At 50.9% G+C, this 24,535-nt stretch overlaps 1 protein-coding gene across 2 annotated transcripts in view; it reads left to right on the top strand.

Moving 5' to 3' along the window:
• Positions 1-24,535, top strand: part of epsti1 (epithelial stromal interaction 1) — a 117,165-nt gene that overhangs the window by 18,271 nt on the left and 74,359 nt on the right. The window lies entirely within an intron of this gene.

Below are 24,535 nucleotides of genomic sequence, written 5' to 3'. Positions count from 1 at the left end.
GAGCTAGTCAGAGTAGGAATGTCAGGATAGATAGGGTGAATGCGTGGCTCGAGAGATGGTGCAAGAGGGAGGGATTCAAATTCCTGGGGCATTGGAACCAGTTCTGGGGGAGGTGGGACCAGTACAAACCGGACGGTCTGCACCTGGGCAGGACTGGAACCGATGTCCTAGTTTGCTCGAGCTGTTGGGGAGGGTTTAAACTAATGTGGCAGGGAGATGGGAACCGATGCAGGAAGTTGGAAGGTAGTAAAACAGGGACAGAAGCAAAAGGAAGGGCAGCACGGTAGCATGGTGGTTAGCATAAAGGCTTCACAGTTTCAGGGTCCCAGGTTTGATTCCCGGCTGGCTCACTGTCTGTGTGGAGTCTGCACGTCCTCCCCGTGTGTGCGTGGGTTTCCTCCGGGTGCTCCGGTTTCCTCCCACAGTCCAAAGATGTGCGGGTTAGGTGAATTGGCTATGCTAAATTGCCCTTAGTGTCCTAAAAAATAAGGTAAATGGGGGGGGGGGGGGGGGGGGGGCGTTACTGGTATAGGGTGGGTACGTTGACTTGAGTAGGGTGATCATTGCTCGGCACAGCATCGAGGGCCGAAGGGTCTGTTCTGTGCTGTACTGTTCTATGTTCTATGTAAGTAAGGGGGAAAGTGTAAGACATAGTCAAAAATCAACAAGGGCAATAGTACAAGGTACAGTGACTGAGGGGAGCTCAGTGAATAGACCCAGTAATACGAAAAGGAATAAAACTGGAGATGTTAATCAATCGAGGCATAGATTACAGGCAGGGACGTCATGTTGGAGTTGCATAGAACTTTGGTGAGGCCACAGCTGGAGTTACATGTGCAGTTCTGGTCGCAACATTATAGAAAGGATGTGATAACATTGAAGGGGGTGCAGAGGTGATTCACCAGGATGTTGTCTCGGATGGAACAGTTAAGTTATGAAGAGAGGTTCGATAGGCTTGGGTTGTTTTCCCTGGAGCAGAGAAGACTGAGGGGGCGACCTGATCGACGTGAATAAGGTTATGAGAGGCATGGACGGTGGATAGGGAACAGCTGTTTCCCTTAGTTAAAGGGTCAGTTACGAGGGGACACAAGTTCAAGGTCAGAGCAAGGAGGTTTTGGGGGAAATTTGAGGAAAACCTTTTCACCCAGAGGATGGTGAAGGTCTGGAATGCACTGCCTGGGAGGGTGGTAGAGGCCGGTTGCCTCACATCCTTTAAGAAGTACCTGGATGAGCACTTGACACATCCATAACATTTAAGGCTATGGGCCAAGTGCTGGCAAATGGCATTAGGTTGGCAGGTCAGGTGTTTTTTATGTGTTGGTGCAGACTCAATGAGTTGAAGGGCTCCCCATGCACTATATTATTCTGTGATTCTATTAATTATTAATGTCCGTTCGGGAAGGAAATCTGTCTTCCCCACCTGGTCTGGCCGATCTGTGACTCCAGAGCTACAGAAACGTTGTTGACTCTGAACTTCCCTCTGAAATGGCCTAGGAGGAAAGTTTAAAAAGGACTTACAGTGACAGGGATGTACTGAGTAGTCGCATAGCAGGTGGCTCTTCTCCATTAGACAATAAAATAGGCTCTTTTGACTGAATTTTGCCAGCAGAATCGGACTAAAACATTCTCTCGGTCCAAAAATAACATAGACAATGAAAATGCCAGGAAGCAGCAGCTCAAAACGCCGCAAGGACACCAGGAATTGTAGGAAGGGACAGCAGCGGTGAGAAAGCGTGTCAGCAGACCCATGAGGCAAAGGGTCCCCAGCCACCCCTGAGAGAGGGAGACCGCTGACCCGGAAAGCAAGCTACCCCCCCCCCCCCCCCCCCCCCCCCCCCCCCCCCCCCCCCCCCCCCCCCCCCCCCCCCCCCCCCCCAAACCAGGGAACGAGAAGCAATGAGAGATGATATCAAGGCCAAGATAAAGGCGCCAGTCAAGGTGGCGGTGGCGCCAGCCATCATGCAGACGGCTCTCGACAGCATGGGAAAGAGACTGGAAACCCAGGGGAGTATGATACAGGAGCTGGAAAAGGCATCGATGGACCAGAGCGACCGAATCATCACCCTGGAGGCCGAGGTCAAGAGTTTGGTAGTGACCCAGAGGAGCCTGAAAGGGAAGGTAAGGACCAGGAGAATCAGTTCAGGTGGTAGAATATCAGAATAATGGGCCTGCTGGAGGGAATCGAGGGCAGTGACCCAACCGACTGCATGGCCCAAATGCTAGGCAACCTAGTGGGAAGGGACAGCTTCCCCAAGCCACCGGAGATCGACAGTTTACCGACCAAAGACCAAAGCACTCTGCAAGGCCTGTGGGAAGAAAGGACATTTCGCTGCGGTGTGCCAGGCCCGGTCGATCGCCGCTGTAACCAGCCCCATTGGTCCTGCACCTCCCACGTGCGACCCGCCATCTCCCCCCCCCCCCCCCCCCCCCCCCATCAGACTTTGTGTGGCCGCGTGCGCCGCCATCTTTAACGCCACCATCTTCGGCACTATTTTGGACGGCGCCTCAGGACCCCTGCTCGTCGGGCACCTCATCGGGCCAGTCATCACCCGCAACCGCCGCCGACCAGCCCGGGACCCACCAACACCAGCCACAGCTCGCCTCCATCACGTTCAACCAGTCCCGGCCACACAACCTCGCAACCGCGACAACGACGGTGAAAGTCGATGGCCACAAGACACCTTACCTTCTCGACTCCGGGAGCACGGAGAGCTTCATCCACCCCGATACGGTAAGGCGCTACTCCCTCGTGGTACACCCCATCACCCAACGCATCTCCCTGGCCTCCGGATCCCACTCCGTGGAGATCCAGGGGTACTGCGCCGCTACTCTCACCATCCAGGGTGTAGAGTTCAGCAACTTCCGGTTCTACGTCCTCCCCAATTTCTGCTCTGCCTTGCTATTCAGCCTGGACTTCCAGTGCAACCTCCAAAGTATGATCCTGAAATTCGGCGGGCCCCTGCCATCCCTTACTGTCGACCCACCTTCCCTATTTGCAAACCTCACACCGGATTGCAAACCACGAGCAGACGGTACAGTGCCCAGGGCAGGACCTTCATCAGGTCTGAGGTCCAGCGGGTACTGCGAGAAGGCATCACCGAGGCCAGCAACAGCCGCTGGAGAGCCCAAGTGGTAGTTGTAAAGACTGGGGAGAAACACAGGATGGTCATTGACTACAGTCAGACCATCAATCGGTGCACGCAGCTTGACACGTACCGCCTCCCACGCATAATCTGATATGGTCAATCAGATTGCACAGTACCGGGTCTTCTCGACAGTGGACCTAAAATCTGCCTACCAATATATGGCGTTCGAAGCTGACGGCCGCCTTTACCACTTCCTTAGGGTTCCCTTCGGCGTCACTAATGGGGTCTCGGTCTTCCAACGGGAGAAGGACCGAATGGTTGACCTGTACGGACTGTGGGCCACCTTCCTGTACCTGGATAAAGTCACCATCTGCGGACACGACCAGCAGGACCACGACCGTTCTAAATTTCTCCACACCGCCAAACTCCTGAACCTAGCGTATAATAAGGAGAAGTGCATGTTCAGCACCAACCGCTGAGCCATCCTTGGCGATGTGGTGCAAAATAGAGTTCTAGGGCCCGACCCCGATCGCATGCGCCCCCTCATGGAACTCCCCCATTGCCCCAAGGCCCTCAAACAATGCCTGGAGTTCTTCTCATACTATGCACAGTGGGACCCTAACTATGCGGACAAGGCCCGCCCACTCATTCACTCCACATTTTCCCCCTGACGGACGAGACTCACCAGGCCTTCAACCATATCGAAGCCAACATCGCCAAGGCCACGATGCACGCGGTCGACGAGACCCTTTCCTTTCAAGTTGAGAGCGATGCATCAGACGTCGCTTCAGCTGCCACTATCAACCAGGCAGGCAGACCCGTGGCATCCTTTTCCCGCATCCTCCATGCCTCCAAAATTCGGAACTCCTCCATCGAAAAGGAGGCCCAAGCCATCGTTGAAGCTGTGCGGCATTGGAGGCATTGACCAGCAGGAGATTCACTCTCCTCACTAACCAACGGTCGGCTGCCTTTATGTTCAATAACACACAGCGGGGCAAGATCAAAAATGATAAAATTTTGAGGTGGAGGATCGAGCTCGCCACCTACAATTACAAGATTTTGTATCGCCCCGGTAAGCTCAACGAGCCCCCCGATGCCCTACCCCGAGGTACATGTGCCAGCGCACAAGTGGACTGACTCCGGGCACTACACGATGGTCTCTGTCACCCAGGGGTCACACGGTTCTTTCACTTCATAAAGGCCCGCAACCTACCCTACTCCATTGCGGAAGTCAGGGTGGTCACCAAAGACTGCCAGGTCTGTGCGGAGTGCAAACCGCACTTCTACCGGCCAGACCGAGCGCACCTGGTGAAGGCCTCTCGTCCCTTTGAATGCCTCAGCATGGACTTCAAAGGGCCTTCTCCTCGTCCGACCGAAACACGTACTTCCTTAACGTGGTTAACGAATACTCCAGATTCCCCTTCGCCATTCCATGCTCCGATATGACGTCTGCCAAAAGTCATCCAGGCCTTCAATACCATCTTCACTCTGTTCGGCATCCCCGCTTACGTCCACAGCGACCGGGGATCCTCCTTTATGAATGATAAGCTGCCTCAATTCCTGCTCAGCAAGGGCATTGCCTCGAGCAGGACGACCAGCTACAATCCCCGGGGAAACGGGCAGGTGGAGAGGGAGAACGGGACGGTCTGGGAGGCCGTCCTGCTGGCCCTACGGTCTAAAAGTCTCCCGGCAGGAGGTCCTCCCCGACGCCCTCCACTCCATCCGGTCGCTACTTTGCTCTGCGACTAATGCAACCCCCCATGAACGTCTCTTTGTCTTCCCCAGGAAGTCCACCTCCGGGGTTTCGCCCCCAACGTGGCTGGCAGCTCCAGGACCCGTCCTCCTCCGCAAGCACGTGCGGCTCCACAAGGCGGACCCGTTGGTCGAGGAGGTGCAGCTACTCCATGCAAACCCGCAGTACGCCTACGTGGCGTACCCCGACGGCCGCCAAGACACAATCTCTCTCAGGGACCTGGCACCAGCTGGGTCCCCACACACCCCCCCACCACCACTCCAATTGCCCCGGCGGCACCCATCCTCCCCCCAGCACACCCCGCCACAGCCCCCGCTCCAGGACAATCCGTCCTCCCATTGGTTCCACCTGGGGATGAAGATGAGGACTACACACTCCCGGAGTCGCAGGCGACCACGCCGGTGCCTGTATTGCCACCGGAACTGCGGCGCTTGCAACGGAGGAACAAGGCACCCGACCGGCTGAATTTGTGAACTTTTCCAGAACTGTACACTTAAAAAGAAAAAGCTCAATCACATGTAAATAGTTTTCCACCTCCCCCGACGGACTCTTTTTTTTTAACAGGGGGTGAATATGGTAGTCATCACTGTTGTATATAGTGCACATATGAGATGTAACACGGTAAGGCTCCTGTACTGCTGGTACGGGGGTAGATCCTTACCTATTGGCTCCGCCGAGTAGGCGGAGTATAAATGTGTGGGCTCACCGAGCCGCGGCCATTTCGGCGGCAGCTGTAGGAGGCCACACATCTCTGCCTAATAAAGCCTCGATTACTCTGGACTCTCATCTCGTCGTACTTGATAGTGCATCACGGAGCTGATGGGGGAGGGTGAGAACCCCTCTCGGTACGAGCTGGACCGAGCTCATCGGTCGTTAAGGGGGTGCGATTTGATATGGTGTACCCGGCGAAGTTGAGGGTGACGTATGATGCCAAAGATTTTTATTTCGAGACGGCGGAGGCGGCTGAGGTGTTAGTGAGGGCAGAAGGCTTGGGACAGACGTGAGGAGCGGAGCTGGAAGAGAGACTGTGGACTGTCATTGGGGAGCTGGAAAATGTATAAATGCTATAACTTTCTTTTTACCGAAGTGTATTGTAATTTACTTCTCTTCACATTGTTACATAGTTCAAGTAATTGGTTGGGTTGATTGGCATTCTGTGTTGCAACAGTTATATCTTAGTTTAGTGAATTGTTGTTTTTGTTTTTTCTTTCTCTGGGACTGGGTGGGAGGGGACAGTATATCTTGGCAGGGGAGCTACCCGTGCTCGTTAACTGAAGTCGGCTAGTGAACGGAGGTGAGGTGAGAGGAGGGCTGAGGACATTGAAGCCTGGTTAGCAGGTTTCAACGGGCCTATGAAGCGAGCGAGGGGGGTGGGGGTAGGGATTGATGCTGGGAGATGTTTTTCGAGAGGAAATGTAGGGGTGCTTTTTGGGAGGGGGGGCGGAAGGGGTTCAATGTTAATAATGGATAGGGGCGGGTCAGGCTCATGGGGCAGGGCCCGGTGGTATGATGATGGTGGATAAGAAAGGGGGGGGGAGGTGAGAGACCCCCAGTTAGGATAGTCACGTGAAATGTGAGGGGGTTAGGAGGTCCGGTCAAGAGGTCAAGGGTGCTTGCGCCTCTCAAAAGTTTAAAATCCGATGTAGCAATGCTGCAGGAGACTCAGTTGAGGGTGAAGGACTAGGTGAGACTTAAAAAGGGCTGGGTCAGTCAGGTGTTTCACTCTGGACTTGACTGAAGGGCTCAAGGGGTAGCGGTAATGGTCAGCAAAAGGGTACGCTACCAGATGGAGAAGGTGGTGGCAGATCAGGGGGGTAGATGTGTGATTGTGACAGAGGCGCTGGAGGGGAGGTTAGTGGCGCTGTTAAGTCATTACGGCCCCAATTGGGACGATGTGGGATTCGCAAAGAAGGTGTTTAGGGCCATCCCAGACTTGGACACACACAAACTGATGGTGGGGGGAACTGGAACTTGGTGCAGGAGGCAAGGTTGGACAGGTCACGGACGCGCTCGCTAGTCTCATCCGGGGGTGGGGGGGGGCGAAGGGGTTGGCTGGGCTAATGGTGGAAATAGGAGGGGGGGGGCGAAGGCGTTGGCTGGGATAATGGTGGAAATGGGAGGGGGGGGGAGGCGAAGGCGTTGGCTGGGCTAATGGTGGAAATGGGAGGAGTGGACCCTTGGAGGTTTCTGCACCCGAGGGAGCGGGAGTACTGATTTTTCTCAGCAGTCCATAAGGTATATTCGTGGATCGACTTTTTCGTGGTGGGGAAGGCTTTGCTGGCTGGGGTTAAGGGGTCGGAATACTTGGCAATTACAGTGTCAGATCATGCTACACATTGGGTGGATATGGTGCTGGAGAAGGGGGTAGCACAGAGGCCGGGGTGGAAATTAGATGTGGGACTTTTGGGGGACCCAAGTGTTCTGTGAGAAAATTGAAAAGGTAATTAAGGAATATGTAGGTTTCAACTGTATGGGGGAGGTGTCGAAGGCAGTTGTCTGGGAGGCTCTAAAGGCGGTGGTGAGGGGGGAAAGTGATCTTGTTTAAGGCCAGGGTGGACAAAGAGGAGAGCGGCACAGGGTAATAGATGAGATGTTGGAGGTAGATAGGAGTTATGGGGATTGGGACCCAGCAAAGCTGGAAAAGAGGAAGGAACTGCAGGCGAGCTTTGACTGACTATCTACCAGGAAGGCGGTGCGCCATCTGAGTCGAGCAAGGGGTGCAGTTTACGAACATGGAGATAAGGCTTGTATGTTAAGTATGTTAGCACGTCATCTCTGGAGGGAAGCAGCGGCAAGGGAAATTGTGCAGGTGAGGGATCGGGCAGGGAAGTTGGTGGTGGCTCCGGATCTGATTAACAAGGTTTTTGAGGAATTTTATGAGGTTGTACAGGTCTGATCCACCTGGGAGAGATCGTGCGATGCAGGAATTTCTAGATGGGTTGGAGTACCCGAGGTTAGGGGAGGCGGATGGGGCTACATTAGAAGGAGCGATAGTGGAGCAGGAGATAAAGGGTGCGATTGGGAGGATGCAGTCGGGGAAGGTGGCAGGGCCGGATGGGTTATAAAAAATTAAAGGATAAGCTGGCACCCCTGATGGTGGGAATGTTTGAAGAGGTGATAGGGAAGGGGGTGTTGCCACAAACCTTAGGGCAGGCATCGATTTCCCTGCTGCTAAAAAAAGCTAAGGAGTGTGGGTTGTGTAGGCTGCAAAAGTATTGGCGAAAGTACTGGCGGGTAGGCTGGAGTGCCTCCCGAAGGTGGGGTGAAGATCAGACGGGGTTTGTGAGAGGGAGACAGCTCTTTTCAAACATTAGAAGGGTATTGAATGTCGTTATGGCACTGGCAGAGGGGAAGGAAACAGAGGTGGTTGTGGCATTGGACGCTGAGAAGGCGTTCAACTGGGTAGAATGGGGGTACTTGATTGCAGTTCTGGAGCGATTTGGGATTGGACCAAGATTTGTGAGCAGGGTAAAGCTACTATATAAGGAGCCTAGGGTGAGTGTCCGCACAAACAACATCAGCTTGAGATACTTTTCTCTCCACTGTGGGGCTTGGCAGGGATGTCCTTGGTCCCTGCTGTTTGCACTTGCGATTGAGCCATTGGTCATCGCATTGAGAAGTTCGGGGTTATGGAAAGGAATAGTGCGGGGGGGGGGGGAATAGAGCATAGGGTGTCCTTATATGCCGATGACTTGCTGTTATACGTGTCGGAACTGAGTGTGTCGATAGGGGGAATATTGGAGCTGCTTCAAGTGTTTGGGTCTTGCTCGGGATACAAACTAAATCTCGACAAGAGTGAGTATTTTGTGGTGTCTCAGCCAGGGGTGGGGGAAGTGGTGGGGGCTGCTGCCATTCTGTAGGACAGGGACTCACTTTAGGTACCTGGGGGTGCAGGTTGTCCGGGAGTGGGGGGGTGGGGGGGGGGGGGGGGGGGTGTGCTCTGCAGGTACACCGGGCGAAATTCTCCGCCCCCCACGACGGGTGGGAGAATAGCGGGAGGGCCTTCCCGACATTTTTGCCGCCCTCCCGCTATTCTCTCCCCCCCCCCCCCCCCCCCCCCCGCCGAAGTCCCGACCCGAATCGCTGCCGCCGTTTTTTTTACGGCCGGCAGCGATTCTCAGCTGTTAGATGGGCCGAAGTCCCAGCCCTTTACGCCGTTTTTACGAACGGCAAACACACCTGGTCTTGCCGTTCGTAAAAACGGCGTGACTAACTCGCTATTAATAACCATGGCACCGATTGGCACGGCCGGGGTGCCATGGGCCCGCGATCGGTGGGCACCGATTGCGGGCAGCGGGCCCGATGCCCGCGCACTACTTGTCCTTCCGCCGCCCCGCAGTATCCATTCGCGGGGCGGCTGAGGGGCAACCCGGCCCACGCATGCGCGGGTTTCGCGCAAAAACGCGATGACGTCACCCGCGCATGCGCGGGTTGGAGTCTTCCAAACTGCGCATGCGCGGCTGACGTCATATGACGCGTCAGCCGGCGCTAACTCCGGCAAGCGGGCTTAACGATTTTCGTTAAGCCCGTCTTGCCGGAGCCTACGGCGTCGGGCTGCTAGCCCCGACCGGGGACCAGAATCGGTCCCCGGTCGGGAAGGGGCGCGCTGCCGTAAAACCCGCCCGGGTTTTACGCCAGCTTTACGATTTCTCCCGTTTTGGGAGAATCGCGCCCACCATTTTTAGTTTGGTGAGGAGAGTGAAAGCTGATCTAGCAAGGTGGGATGCTCGCCCTCTGTCACTGGTGGGTCAGGTACAGGCGGTTAAAATGAACGTGTTGCCACAATTTCTGTTTATTTTTCAATGCCTGCCGATTTTCCTGCCAAAGGCTTGTTTCAGAGAGGGAAGGATTACATTGTTCATATGGGGAGGGAAGGTGGCCAGAGTTAGAAAGGTGCTACTACAGAGGAGAAGGCAGGCAGGGGGTTTGGGACTCCCGAACCTGATGTACTACTACTGAGCGGCGAATGTGGAGAAGGTGCGGAGCTGGGTCAGAGGGGTTGATTCCCAGTGAGTCAGAATGAGGAGAGTTTGTGCAGGAGGTCGGGATTGAAAGCACTAGCAATAGCACCGCTCCCGATAGCCCTGGGGAAGTACTCAGAGAGTCCGGTAATAATAGCTACATTGAGAATTTGTAGGCAGTTTCGCCAACACTTCGGGTTGGGGGCAGGGCCAAGGGAAATGCCGATTCGGGGGAACCACAGATTTGAGCCAGTGAGGTGGGATGGAAATGGGAGGAGCAGGGGATTAAGATACTGAAAGATTTATTTCTTGGGGGTCGGTTTGCAGGTTTGAAGGAGCTGGAAGCGAAGTATGGGCTGGAGTAGGGGGAAATGTTGAGAAACATGCAGGTTCAAGATTTTGCCAGGAAGGAGATACAGAACTTCCCGGAGGAGCTGGCCTCCACATTGCTGGAGGAGGTGCTGACGACGGGGGGCTGCAGAAGGGAGTAATGTCAGCGGTTTGCAGAGCTATTTTGGAAAAGGAGAAGGCACCATTGGAAGGGTTCAAGGCAAAGTGGGAGGAAGAGTTGGGAGAGGATATGGAGGAGGGGTTCTGTTGTGAGGTGCTCTGGAGAGTGAATGCCTCCACCTCGTGCACGAGGTTGGGCCTGATACAGCTGAAGGTGTACAGAGCACCCCTCACGAGGGCAAGGATGAGCTGATTCTTTGAAGGAGTAGATGTGTGTGAACGTTGCGGGGTGGGGGGGGGGGGGGGTGTCCCGCGAATCACGTTCATATGTTTTGTTTCTGTCCAAAGCTAAAGGATTACTGGAAGGACGTTTTTAGGGTAATTTCTAAAGTGGTGCACATGAAACTGGACCCAGGCCCCCAGGAGGCCATATTCGGGGTGTCGGACCAGCCAGGGTTGGAAACGGGTGCGGAGGCAGATGTTGTAGCCTTCGCCTCGTTGATCGCCCGAAGGCGGATCCTGATGGGTTGGAGAGCAGCCTCTCCACCCTGTGCCCTGGCATGGCGGGGGGACCTGTTGGAATTCTTGACTCTTGAGAAGGTTAAGTTTGAACTGAGGGGAAGGTTGGAAGGGTTCTGAAATTCATGGGCATTATTCATTATGCACTTTCAAAAACTGGATAACATCGAACATTAGTTGGGGGGTGGGTAGATGGGAGGGTTCGGGGGGGAGGGGGGCGATGAGTGTTAACGGGGGCTATGGGTGATTCCTGTTCCTTTTTGTCATTTGTTTATGTGAACATGTGGGCGAATGTTTGTGGTTTGGTGTGAGGATGGGATCGTTGTTATTGATATGGGGATTTACATATTTGTTACTGATTATTGTTTATTGTTGGTGGGTGTAAATTTGGGAGAAAATGTGAAAAAGGAGGAGAATAAAGAAATATTTAAAAAATATATATACAGTCAGCCAGTCAGGCACCGACTAGAGAAGACCCAGTCGGAAACTACTGGAGCTGTGCATAAAGCTACCGTGTTAAATAAAATAAGTTTTGTTAATTTAAAAAAAAGGTAATGTGCAGGACTGCATCGCCTCGCTGTGGACAGGGGAACCAGCTCATAGGAAGGAGGGGATGAGGACAACAGAGCGCAGGAGAGAGTGAGTAGGAGATAGAAGGGACACTGGCAGTGTGAGCATAGATCGACGCTGGGGGGGTGGGAGGCCACCACACTAGCGGGAAAGCTAGCGGCAGGAGATTTGAATGAGAGAGGGGGCCACGCCGCAACTCCCACTAGGGAGGGGGCGCCTGGTGGTGGGGGGGGGGGAGGTGACACAGCTGCAGGGGGAGGCAGTGGGGTCATCAAAAGAGGGGGGATATGGAAGGTGAAGGGACAGTGAAAGGGGTAGGGGGAGGAAATCAAAACTAGACTGGCTTCTGCAGGTTAGGTGGAACAAGATGGCACCATAAGCAGTTACTTTGGACGGTCCCTAAACAAAGAGAAACCCTGGAGTGCATGGGCTCACCCACATGACATACACACAGTTGGCTGCCATGTTGGATGGCCCCTGGAAAAAGAGAAACCCCCAGAGCGCAGCGCTCGGCCTCATGGTGAAAACAGTGACCACGGCCATTTTGGATGGCCCCCGAACAAAGGGAAACCCTGGTTTTCAGGGGCGCATCCACAAACTACGTATGGTTGATCCCGCAGGAGGATGGGGACAAAACCCCCATCAGGGAACTTAATGGCCTAGTGAAAAGTTCCAGAGTCTTCGCCCGCCTGAAAGGTATGAAAGCTGCTAAGGATGAGTGCTAGGAGTGTAGCCGTACTGATAAATAAGAGGACAGTGTTTACTGTGAAGAGGACGGTTATGGACCAAGTGGGTGGTAGGTCATGGTCAGCGGTGACCTGGAAGGGGCAGTGGTAATCCTTGTCAATGTGTACGCTCCCAACTGGGACAACATGAAATTTGTAAAGAAGACCATGTCTTGTTATGCTCTTGGTGTAGCATAAGCGGCTTCCTTGATGTGCACTTGACAAAGGAAGGTTCAGACTTGGAGATAACTTCAACACGTTTATTTAACTATTTACAATTCTCTTACTGAGAACAAAGAAAATTACAGCACAGGAACAGGACCTTCGGCCCTCCCAGCCTGCGCCAATCCAGATCCTTTATCTAAACCTGTTGCCTATTTTCCAAGGTCTACTTCTCTCTGTTCCCCACCCGTTCATGTATCTGTCCAGATGCATCTTGAATGATGCTTTCGTACCTGCCTCTACCACCCCCGCTGGCAAAGCATTCCAGGCACCCACCACCCTCTGCGTAAAAAACTTTCCACGCACATCTCCCTTAAACTTTTCCCTCTCACCTTGAAATCGTGACCCCTTGTAATTGACACCCCCACTCTTGGAAAAAGCTTGTTGCTATCCACCCTGTCCATACCTCTCATAATTTTGTGGACCTCAATCAGGTCTCCTCTCAACCTCCGTCTTTCCAATGAAAACAATCCTAATCTACTCAACCTTTCTTCATAGCTAGCACCCTCCATACCAGGCAACATCCTGGTGAACCTCCTCTGCACCCTCTCTAAAGCATCCCCACATCCTTCTGGTAATGTGGCGACCAGAAATGCACGCAGTATTCCAAATGTGGCCTAACCAAAGTCCGATACAACTGCAACATGACCTGCAGACTCTTGTACTCAATACCCCGTCCGATGAAGGCAAGCATGCTGTATGCCTTCTTGACCACTCTATCGACCTGCGTTGCAGGGGTACAAGGGTACAGTGGACCTGAACTCCCAGACCTCTCTGTACATCAATTTTCCCCTGGACTCTTCCATTGACCATATAGTCTGCTCTTGAGTTAGATCTTCCAAAATGCCTCACCTCGCATTTGCCTGGATTGAACTCCATCTACCATTTCTCTGCCCAACTCTCCAATCTATCTATATTTTGCTGTATTCTCTGACAGTCGCCTCGCTATCTGCAACTCCACCAATCTTAGTATCATCTGCAAACTTGCTCATCAGACCACTTATACCTTCGTCCAGATCATTTATGTATATCACAAACAACATTGTTGTTTACTTAGGTCCGCCTCTGCTGTTGATCCTTCTGTAGCTACACATACTGACAAACCAGTCTACTACAATCCACGTGGTGGGTGTGATATTGAATTAACCCTGTGTCTCCAATTACTTGAGAATCTCCACTGGAAAGAGGAAGATCATGTGTGTTGTGTCCTTTATATATGGGTTGGTGTAATGCCCTCCTGTGGTAGTGTCACCTCTGTGTGTATCATGAATGCCCATTGGTCGTGTCCTATCTTACTGTTCTATTGGTTGAGTGCCTGTGTGTCATGTCTCTGGTGCTCCCTCTAGTGTCTAGCTAGTCTACATGTATTTACATTAACCCGTTGTGTATCTAAAGTGATGCATATCACCACAGACCATGGCGGAAATCCCCAACATAGATAAGAACCGACTGATCATAGGGGGAGACTTTAACTGTGAACAGGATCCACTGGCGGTCACTCCCAGAATGGGGAAAATTACAGGCCTGGCTAGAGAACTGGGAAAGTTTATGAAACCGATGGGCGCAATGGACCCATGGCCATTCATGCGCCTGGGTGAGAAGGAATTTTCTTTTTTCTCGCCTGTACACAGGATCTACACCCACACCGAAGGGACACTAACAGAGCGAGCGTAGGAGGGGGTTAGATCGATGCTGGGGGGGGGAATCGGTGCATCCAGTGATAGTCAGAGTGGAATACTCTGCAATTGTAATCTCCAACTATGCTCCACATTACTTGGATGTGAGGTTGGTGATAGGCCGTGCCCAATGGTTCAAATGGAAGTTGGACACGGCCCTCTTGGCCGCCAATGTTTTGCAAAGAACAATACAGCATGGGAACAGGCGCTTTCGGCCCTCCAAGACTATACCGGTCATGGTACCAACCTTTGCCAAAACCCTCAGCACTTCCTTGTGCCATATCCCTCTATACCCATCCTATCCATGCCTTTTGAATGCCGTTAATGTTACTACTTCCACAACCGACCCTGGCAACATGTTCCAGGCACTCACCACCCTCTGTGTAAAAAGCTTGTCTCATACATCTCCTCTACACTTTGTCCCACAAACCTTAAACCTATGCCCCATCTTGGGAAAGAGTGCCTGCCCATCCACTCTATCCATGCCCCTCATAATCTTGTAGACCTCTATCAGGTCACCCCATAACCTCCGTCTTTCTAATGAAAACAGTCAAGAGTCTATTCAGCCTCTCCACATAGCTCACACCCTCCTGGTAAAACTCCTCTGCATCCTCTCCAAAGCTTCCACATTCTTCTGGTAGTGTGGTGACCAGAATTGTGCGCAATATTCCAACTGCAGCCGTACCAGGTTTCTATATAGCTGCATTTTCCTCAAAATTGTTTCTGTACACCACAAATTACACCACATATAACAGAGGCCCAAGCACAGATCCCTGTGGAACAGCACTAGTCACAACCATCCACTCAGAAGAACACCCTTCTACTGCTACCCTTTGCCTTCTGTGACCAAGCCAGTTCTGTATCCATATTACCACCTCACCTCTGATCACGTGTGACTTCACCTTTTGTACCAGTCTGTCATGAGACACCTTGTCAAAGGCTTTACTGAAGTCCATGTAAACAACATCCACCGCCTACCCCTCATTAATCATCTTTATTACCTCCTCACAAACTCGATCAAGTTACTGAGGCACGATCTCCGCTTCACACAACCATGCTGTCTATCACTTATGAGTCCATTTTTATCGAAATGGGTATAAATCCTGTCCCTGAGAATTTTCTCCAATAATTTACCTACTACCAACATGAGACTCACCGGCCTATAGTTTCCAGGATTATCCCTGCTACCTTTCTTAAACAGCGGTACCACATTAACTAATCCCCAGTCCTCTGGGATCTCACTTGTAGCCAATGAGGATACAAAGATATCTTCTGCCAGAAAATATCACAGAGCATAGGCGAGTACATACTAACAACCGGAACGGGGAGTCTTACCTTCCACGGTCCGGGAGGCACTGAAGGCGGTGATGGACTTTAACTTGCCATCCACCAGGAAAGCACCAACTCCACCAGACATGGGGGACATTTTACGAGCATGGAGACAAGGCTAGCCGCCTGCTGACTCACCAGCTGAGAAGGCAGGCAGCCACGAGAGAAATAGCTCAGGTAAAAGATAGCAGAGGCAGACTGGTAGCAGAACCAAAAATGGTCAATGAAGCATTCAAGGCCTTCTACCTGGGATTGTACACTTCCAAACACCCCAAAGGGGACTCTGGGATGAAATAGTTCCTCAACAGTCTGGATATGCCAGTCGGGAGGTGGGGTGGGGGATGGAAACGACAGACGGAGAGAGCCGGAAGCACCCGAGAACTGGGAGAGGACATGGAGAGTATCAACTCCATGCTTTTGGGGAAGACACCATGACCCGACGGGTTCCCGGCGGACCTCTACAAAACATTTGCAACGGCATTGGCCTGCACCTGCGGGAGATGTTTGCAGACTTACTAGCGAGAAGCACCCTGCCTCCTACGCGTACACAGGCCACCATATTTGATGATATCCAAAAAAGACAAAGAACAAATGGAATGCAGATCATATAGACCCATTTTGCTACTCAATGTAGTTGCAAAAATACTCGCAAAAGACCTAGCTAAGTGGCTAGAGAACTGCATACCAGAGGTGTTTGCAGAGGACAATATGGACTTTGTTAAGTGTAGGCAGCCAACTGCGAACATCAGACGACTGCTGGACGTGATAATGATCCCATCCGGCGACAGAACACCAGAGGTGATCATCTCCCTGCAGAATAGGCCTTCGACAGAGTAGGGTCGAGTTATACCTCATTGAGGTATGAGAATGGTTTGGCCTGGGGACAGGGTTCACCTCATGGGTGGAACTCCTTTACAACGCCCTCAAGGTGAGCGTGTGGACCAATGCCACCAGCTCTGAATACTGAATACAGCTGCACAGAGGCACAAGGCAGGAATGCCCAATGGCCCCGCTCTTGTTTGCCCTGGCAATTGAACCGCAGGCGATCACCCTGAGAGCGGCAAGAAGCTGGAAGGGAATCTGAAGAGGTAGCGGACAGCACAGAGTCTCGCTCTATGCGAATGATCTGCTCCTCTACATCTCGGACCCACAAAACAGCATGAAAGGAATCATGAAGCTCCTTCGAGAGTTTGGAGCATCCTCGGGCTACAAACTCAACCTGGGGAAAAGCAAAGTATTCTCGGTGAGCCTGAGAGGGGGAGGGGCAGAGATGGAGCCCAAAGCAAATTCTGCTACCTGGGGATCCAGGTTGCCCACGACTGGACGTGGATCCTCAGTCTGGCGGAGGAAGTAAAAACGGACCATCAGCAACACTCCGGTTTCCCAAGAGGGGAGGTTAGAGATTATCAAGATGAACGTCCTGCCCAAAGGGTGGCACTTGGAGCAGTGGTTAGCACTAGGACTACGGCGCTGAGGACCTGGGTCACTGTCTATGTGCACATTCTCCCCGTGTCTGCGTGGCTTTCACCCCCACAACCTAAAAGATGTGCAGGTTAGATGGATTGACCATGCTACATTGCCCCTTAATTGGAAAAAAAAAATTGGGTACTCTAAATGCATAAAAATAAAAAGATGAACGCAATGCCCGGTCTTCCTGTTAAGGTCCATATTGCTCTGCATCCCCAAGGCCCTTTTTCAACTCAACAGACAATATGATTGTGTTGTTGGTGGGGAGAGCGGTGGGAAAGAATCCAAGAATCTTCTAAAATGTCCTGCAAAGAACAAAAAACATGGGGGGCCTGGCTCTCCCAAGCCTACAATACTACCGTTGGGCAGCCAAGGCGGAAAGAATGGCGGGATGGGTGAAAGAACTAAACACTTAATGGGTGAGGATGGACGAGTCCTCCTGGACAGGGACAACCCTCCGGACCCTTCTAATGCAGCCCCGCCAACAAAACGTTCAACCAGAGAACATTGCGACCTGAGAACTTGGAGCCAGATGAAGCAATACTTACGTCTGACCGAAATGTCCACCATGGCCCCTATCTGCGGCAACCAAAGGTTCGCACCAGCCATGCACGGTGCCCTCTTTAAGAGGTGGAGACAGGACGGGGAGACACTGATGGTTTGAGACTTTTACACTGTGGGCAGACCAGCGACCCTCGAGGAACTTACAGGAAGACTGGAGCTACCTCGTGGAAACAAACTCTGACATCTACAGGTCAAAATCTTTCTCCGCAAGGAGACGGCAGCTCACCCATGGACCCCGAAAAGCACAATGCTAGAAGGGTCACTGGACGTGGATAGTCTGGGGAGGGAATCTTTAGGGACCTGTACGGATGACTATTAGAAAGGATGCTCTCCCCACTGACAAGGCACGGGAAAAATGGGAGGAAGTGCTCAGGACGGAATTCGGGTAATAGGGTGGGGACTTTGGAGTGAAGCACTGTGCAGGGTGAACTCCACCTCCTCATGGGCAAGGCTAAGCCTCATGCAGCTGAAAGTGGTGCACAGAGCACACCTGACAAGAACTCAAATGAGCAGGTTCTTCCTGGAGGTGGGGGACAAATGTGAACGGTGACGGGGAGGCCCGGTCAACCACGCCCACATGTTCTGGGCATGCCTTCTTTGAGGTAATGTCCAAGGTAGTAGGGGTGATGGTGGAGCCGTGCCCAAAAGTGGCAATCTTCGGGGTATCAGACCAGCCAGAACTATTCATGAGGAAGCCTGTGCTTCCCTCATCGCCAGCTGGAGAATCCTGCTCAGCTGGCGATCAGCAGCACCACCCAGAGCTGCACACTGGTTGGCAAACATGTCGGAATTTCTCCACCTGCAGAAGATCAACTCTGCTATCCAATTTTCAGAGGTTAGCTTCCACAAAACATGGAGGCAATTCACCAACTTGTTCCAGTACCTGTTTGAGGCCAACAGCCAATGGAGTGGGGGGTGGGGGACACATGGGAGCCAACGGGACCGCAGGGAACTGACAGGGAAGGGGGGTGGGAGAGTCCAGAGAAAAAGAAGGTGGAGGCCAGAAAGTGCCTGATACAGCATTCAGGGGTCTAGAACAATGCCACAAGAAACGGAACCCCCAAAGAAATGTTGAAAGCAGGATGAGGGAGCGGAGAAGAAGGGGGTGAGGCCAATCGAGAGATGTGGGGGAAAGGGAAGGGGAAGGCACCGCACACATGTACATAGCAGATAACTACCCATTCTACAGCAAGTGACCCAGGAAAGGATCTGAACCAACAAATGGTGGTGGGAGAACAGGCCGGGGGGCTGAGAGGAGGGATTGGTACAGAGGAAAATGACTTGTATACTGTAACCGACGTGCATATCCTTACTGAACAAACAGTATATAAAATAAAAAAACTTCAATACAATTTTTAAAAAAGTGAAATGGAAGCCATTTAATTCGAAATGGCAGCTCCCCATCACCTTGACAAGGGCAGTTTGGATTGCTAGTAAATGCTGGCCTAGCCAACATAACCAACATCCCATGAATGTTGAAAAAAAGAATCTTTTGGAATTTGATTTTAAGTACACAAATATCCTTCACCCCAATACTCGCCATTTGATGAGGATGTGAGAAACCTTGAACTGAAATAATGCACAATTTATCCCAAAAATCCAATTCTTCTTTAAGGGAGAACTAGGGAATAGGGCCAGTATGGTTTTGAGGAAGACCATGTAATTTACAGTGCAGAAGGAGGCCATTCAGCCCATGGGGTCTGCACCGGTTCTTTGAAAGAGCACCCGACCCAAGACCACACATCCACCATATCCCCATAACCTAATAACCCTACCCAAAACTAAAGGCAATTTTGGACACGAAGGGCAATTTTAGCATGGCCAATCCACCTAACCTGCACATCTTTGGACTGTGGGAGGAAACCGGAGCACCCGGAGGAAACCCACGTAAACACGGGGAGAACGATAGGGAGATGTTGCTGAAAACAGCGGAACTGGTGGCCTGAAGTGCATATGTTTTAATGCAAGAAGTATAACAGGTAAGGCAGATGAATTTAGGGCTTGGATTATTATTTGGAGCTATGATGTTGTTGCCATTACAGAGACCTGGTTGAAGGACAGGATTGGCAGCTAAACATTCCAGGATTCAGATGTTTCAGGAGTTGCGCTACTGGTTAGGGAGAATATCACAGCTGTACTGCGGGAGGACAACTCAGAGGGCAGCGAGGCTATATGGGTAGAGGTTAGGAATAAGAAGGGTGCAGTCACAAGGTTGGGGGATTACTGCAGGCCGCCTAACAGCCAGCGGGAGATAAGAGGAGCAGATAGGTAGAGAGATTTTGAAAAGGAGTAAAAGCAACAGGGTTGTTGTGGTCGGAGACTTTAACTTCCCCAATATTGATTGGGATTCACTTAGTGCTCGGGGCTTGGACGGGGCAGAGTTCGTAAGGAGCATCCAGGAGGGCTTCTTAAAACAATATGTAGACAGTCCAACTAGGGAAGGGGCTGTACTGGACCTAGTATTGGGGAATGAGCCCGGCCAGATGGTAGAAGTTTCAGTAGGGGAGCATTTCAGGGAACAGTGACCACAATTCAGTAAGTTTTAAAGTGCTGGTGGACAAAGATAAGTGGTCCTAGGGTGAATGTGCTAAATTGGGGGAAGGCTAATTATAACAATATTAGGCGGTAACTGAAGAACATATTGGGGAGGATGTTTGAAAGTAAATCAACATCTGACATTTGGGACCTTGGATAACGAGAGATATTGTAGGCCTCGTCAAAAAGAAAAAGGAGGCATTTGTCAGTGCTAGAAAGCTAGGAAAAGACGAAGCCTGTGTGGAATATAAGGAAAGTAGGAAGCAACTTAAGCAAGGAGTCAGGAGGGCTAATAGGGGTCACGAAAAGTCATTGGCAAATAGAGTTAAGGAAAATCCCGAGGCTTTTTACATGTACATAAAAAGCAAGAGGGTAGCCAGGGAAAGGGTTGGCCCACTAAAGGACAGTGAAGGGAATCTATGTGTGGAGCCAGAGGAAATGGGCGAGGTACCAAATGAATACTTTGCATCAGTATTCACCAAAGAGAAGGAATTAAACATAAGAATATAAGAACTAGGAGCAGGAGTAGGCCATCTGGCCCCTCGAGCCTGCTCCGCCATTCACTGAGATCATGGCTGATCTTTTGTGGACTGAGCTCCACTTTCCGGCCCGAACACCATAACCCTTAATCCCTTTATTCTTCAAAAAATTATCTATCTCTATCTTAAAAACATTTAATGAAGGAGCCTCAACTACTTCGCTGGGCAAGGAATTCCATAGATTCACAACCCTTTGGGTGAAGAAGTTCCTCCTAAACTCAGTCCTAAATCTACTTCCCCTTATTTTGAGGCTATGCCCCCTAGTTCTGCTTTTACCCGCCAGTGGAAACAACCTGCCCGCATCCATTCTATCTATTCCCTTCATAATTTTACATGTTTCTATAAGATCCCCCCTCATCCAATGAGTACAGTCCCAGTCTGCTCAACCTCTCCTCGTAATCCAACCCTTTCATTTCTGGGATTAACCTAGTGAATCTCCTCTGCACACCCTCCAGTGCCAGTACATCCTTTCTCAGGTAAGGAGACCAAAATTGAACACAATACTCCAGGTGTGGCCTCACCAACACCTTATACAATTGCAGCATAAGCTCGCTAGTCTTAAACTCCATCCCTCTAGCAATGAAGAAAATTCAATTCGCCGTATTCACCTGTTTCATCTGTAAACCAATTTTTTGCGACTCATGCACTCGCACACCCAGGTCTCTCTGCACAGCAGCATGTTTTAATATTTTATCATTTAAATAATAATCCCTTTTGCTGCTATTCCTACCAAAATGGATAACCTCACATTTGCCAACATTGTATTTCATCTGCCAGACCCTAGCCCATTCACTTAACCTATCCAAAAACCTCTGTAGACTTCCAGTATCCTCTGCACTTTTGGCTTTACCACACATCTTAGTGCCGTCTGCAAACTTGGACACATTGCCCTTGGTCCCTAACTCCAAATCATCTATGTAAATTGTGAACAATTGTGGGCCAACACTGATCCCTGAGGGGCACCACCAGCTACTGATTGCCAACCAGAGAAACACACATTAATCCCCATTCTTTGCTTTCCATTAATTAACCAATCCTCTATCCACGCTACTACTTTACCCTTAATGCCATGCATCTTTATCTTATGCAGCAGCCTTTTGTGTGGCACCTTGTCAAAGGCTTTCTGGAAATCCAGATATGCCACATCCATTGGCTATCTACCGCCCTGGTAATGTCCTCAAAAAATCCCACTAAATTAGTTAGGCACGACCTGCCCTTTATGAACCCATGCTGCGTCTGCCCAATGGGACAATTTCCATCCAGATACCTCGCTATTTCTTCCTTGATGATAGATTCCAGCATCTTCCCCACTACCGAAGTTAATCTCACTGGCCTATAATTACCCACTTTCTGCCATCCTCCTTTTTTAAACAGTGGTGTCACGTTTGCTAATTTCCAATCCGCCAGGACCACCCCAGAGTCTAGTGAATTTTGGTAAATTATCACGAGTGCATTTGCAATATCCCTCGCCATCTCTTTTAGCACTCTGGGATACATTCCATCAGGGCCAGGAGACTTGTCAACCTTCAGCCCCATTAGCTTGCCCATCACTACCTCCTTAGTGATAACAATCATCTCAAAGTCCTCACCTGTCATAGCCTCATTTCTATCAGTCACTGGCATGTTATTTGTGTCTTCCACTATGAAGACCGATCCAAAAAACCTGTTCAGTTCCTCAGCCATTTTCTCATCTCCCATTATTAAATCTCCCTTCTCATTCTCTAAAGGACCAACATTTACCTCAGCCACTCTTTTGTTTTATAGAACATAGAACAGTACAGCACAGAACAGGTCCTTCGGCCCTCAATGTTGTGCCAAGCCATGATCACCCTACTCAAACCCACATATCCACCCTATACCCGTAACCCAACAACCCCCCTTAACATTACTTTTTAGGACACTACGGGCAATTTAGCATGGCCAATCCACCTAACCCGCACATCTTTGGACTGTGGGAGGAAACCGGAGCACCCGGAGGAAACCCACGCACACAGGGGGAGGACGTGCAGACTCCACACAGACAGTGACCCAGCCGGGAATCGAACCTGGGACCCTGGAGCTGTGAAGCATTTATGCTAACCACCATGCTACCCTGCTGCCCCAAAATATATATATTTTATATATTTGCAGAAACTTTTACTATCTGTTTTTATATTCTGAGCAAGTTTACTCTCATAAATTATCTTACTCTTTATCGCTTTTTTAGTAGCTTTCTGTTGCCCCCTAAAGATTTCCCAGTCCTCTAGTGTCCCACTGATCTTTGCCACTTTGTATGCTTTGGTGGATGTTGAGTCTGGAAAAAGGTGTGCAGATAGCCTGGGTCACATTGAGATCCAAAAAGACGAGGTGTTAGGTGTCTCGAAAAATATTAAGCTAGATAAGTCCCCAAGGCCTGATGGGATCTACCCCAGAACACTGAAGGAGGCAAGAGAGGAAATTGCTGAGTCCTTGTCAGAAATCTGAGGATCCTCACTGTCTTCAGGTGATGTCCCGGAGGACTGGAGAATAGCCAATGTTGTTCCTCTGTTTAAGAAGGGTAGCAAGGATCATCCAGGGAACTAAAGGCCGGTGAGCCTTACGTCAGTGGTTGGGAAATTACTGGAGAGAATTCTTCGAGACAGGATCCACTCCCATTTGGAAGTAAATGGACGTATTAGTGAGAGGCAGCACGGTATTGTGAAGGGGAGGTTGTGTCTCACTAACTTGATAAAGTTTTTCGAGGAGGTCACAAAGATGATTGATGCGGGTGGGGCAGTGGATGTTGCTTATATGGACAAGGTCCCTCGTGGCAGACTGGTACAAAAGGTAAAGTCACACGGGATCAGAGGTGAGCTGGCAAGATGGATACAGAACTGGCTAGGTCATAGAAGGCAGAGTGTAGCAATGGAAGGGTGCTTTTCTGATTGGAGGGCTGTGACTAGTGGTATTCCGCAGGGATCAGTGCTGGAACCTTTGCTGTTCGTAGTATATATGAATGATTTGGAGGAAAATGTAATTGGTCTGAGTGGTAAGTTCGTGGACGACACAAAGGTTGGTGGAGTTGCGGATAGCGATGAGGACTGTCAGAGGATACCATAGAATTTACAGTGCAGAAGGATGCCATTCGGCCCATCTAGTCTGCACCGGCTCTTGGAAAGAGCATCCTACCCAAGGTCAACACCTCTACCCTATCCCCATAACCCAGTAACCCCACCGAACACTAAGGGCAATTTTGGACACTAAGGGCAATTTATCATGGCCAATCCACCTAACCTGCACATCTTTGGACTGTCGGAGGAAACCAGAGCAAGCGGAGGAAACCCACGGACACATGGGGAGGATGTGCAGACTCCGCACAGACAGTGACCCAAGCCGGAATTGATCCTGGAGCTGTGAAGCAATTGTGATTTCCACAATGCTACCGTGCTGCCCATACGGCAGGAATTAGAACGTTTGGAGACTTGTGCGGCGAGATGGCAGATGGTGTTTAATCCGGACAAATGTGAGCTCGGTCTAATGCAGGTAGGGAATATACAGTGAATGGTAGAACCCTCATGAGTATTGACAATCAGAGAGATCTAGGTGTACAGGTCCACAGGTCACTGAAAGGGGCAACACAGGTTGAGAAGGTTGTCAAGATGGCATACGGCATGCTTGCCTTCATTGGCCGGGGCATTGAGTATACGAATTGGCAAGTCATGTTGCAGCTATATAGAACCTTCGTATAGCCAACCTGGAGTATAGTGTTTAATTCTGGTCACCACACTACCAGAAGGATGTGGAGGCTTTGGAGAGGGTGCAGAAGAGATTTAGCAGGATGTTGCCTGGTATGGAGGGTATTAGCTATGAGGAGCGGTTGAATCAACTCGGTTTGTTCTCACTGGAACGACGGAGGTTGAGGGGTGACCAGATAGAGGTCTACAAAATTATGAGGGGCATAGATAGGGTGGATAGTGAGAGACTTTTTCCCAGGTAGAGCGGTCAATTACTAGGGGGCATAGGTTTTGAGGAGATGTTCGAGGCAAGTTTTTTTACACAGGGTAGTGGGTGCCTGGAACTTGCTGCTGGAGGAGGTGGTGGAAGCAGGGACGATAGTGACATTTAAGGGACATCTTAACAAATACATGAATAGGAAGGGAATAGAGGGATACGGACCCAGG

This window comes from Scyliorhinus canicula, chromosome 7 (genome assembly GCF_902713615.1).
Source record: "Scyliorhinus canicula chromosome 7, sScyCan1.1, whole genome shotgun sequence".
NCBI lineage: Eukaryota > Metazoa > Chordata > Chondrichthyes > Carcharhiniformes > Scyliorhinidae > Scyliorhinus > Scyliorhinus canicula.
The sequence above is the reverse complement of the archived record's forward strand: the minus strand, read 5'-3'. Positions and strand labels throughout refer to the sequence as shown.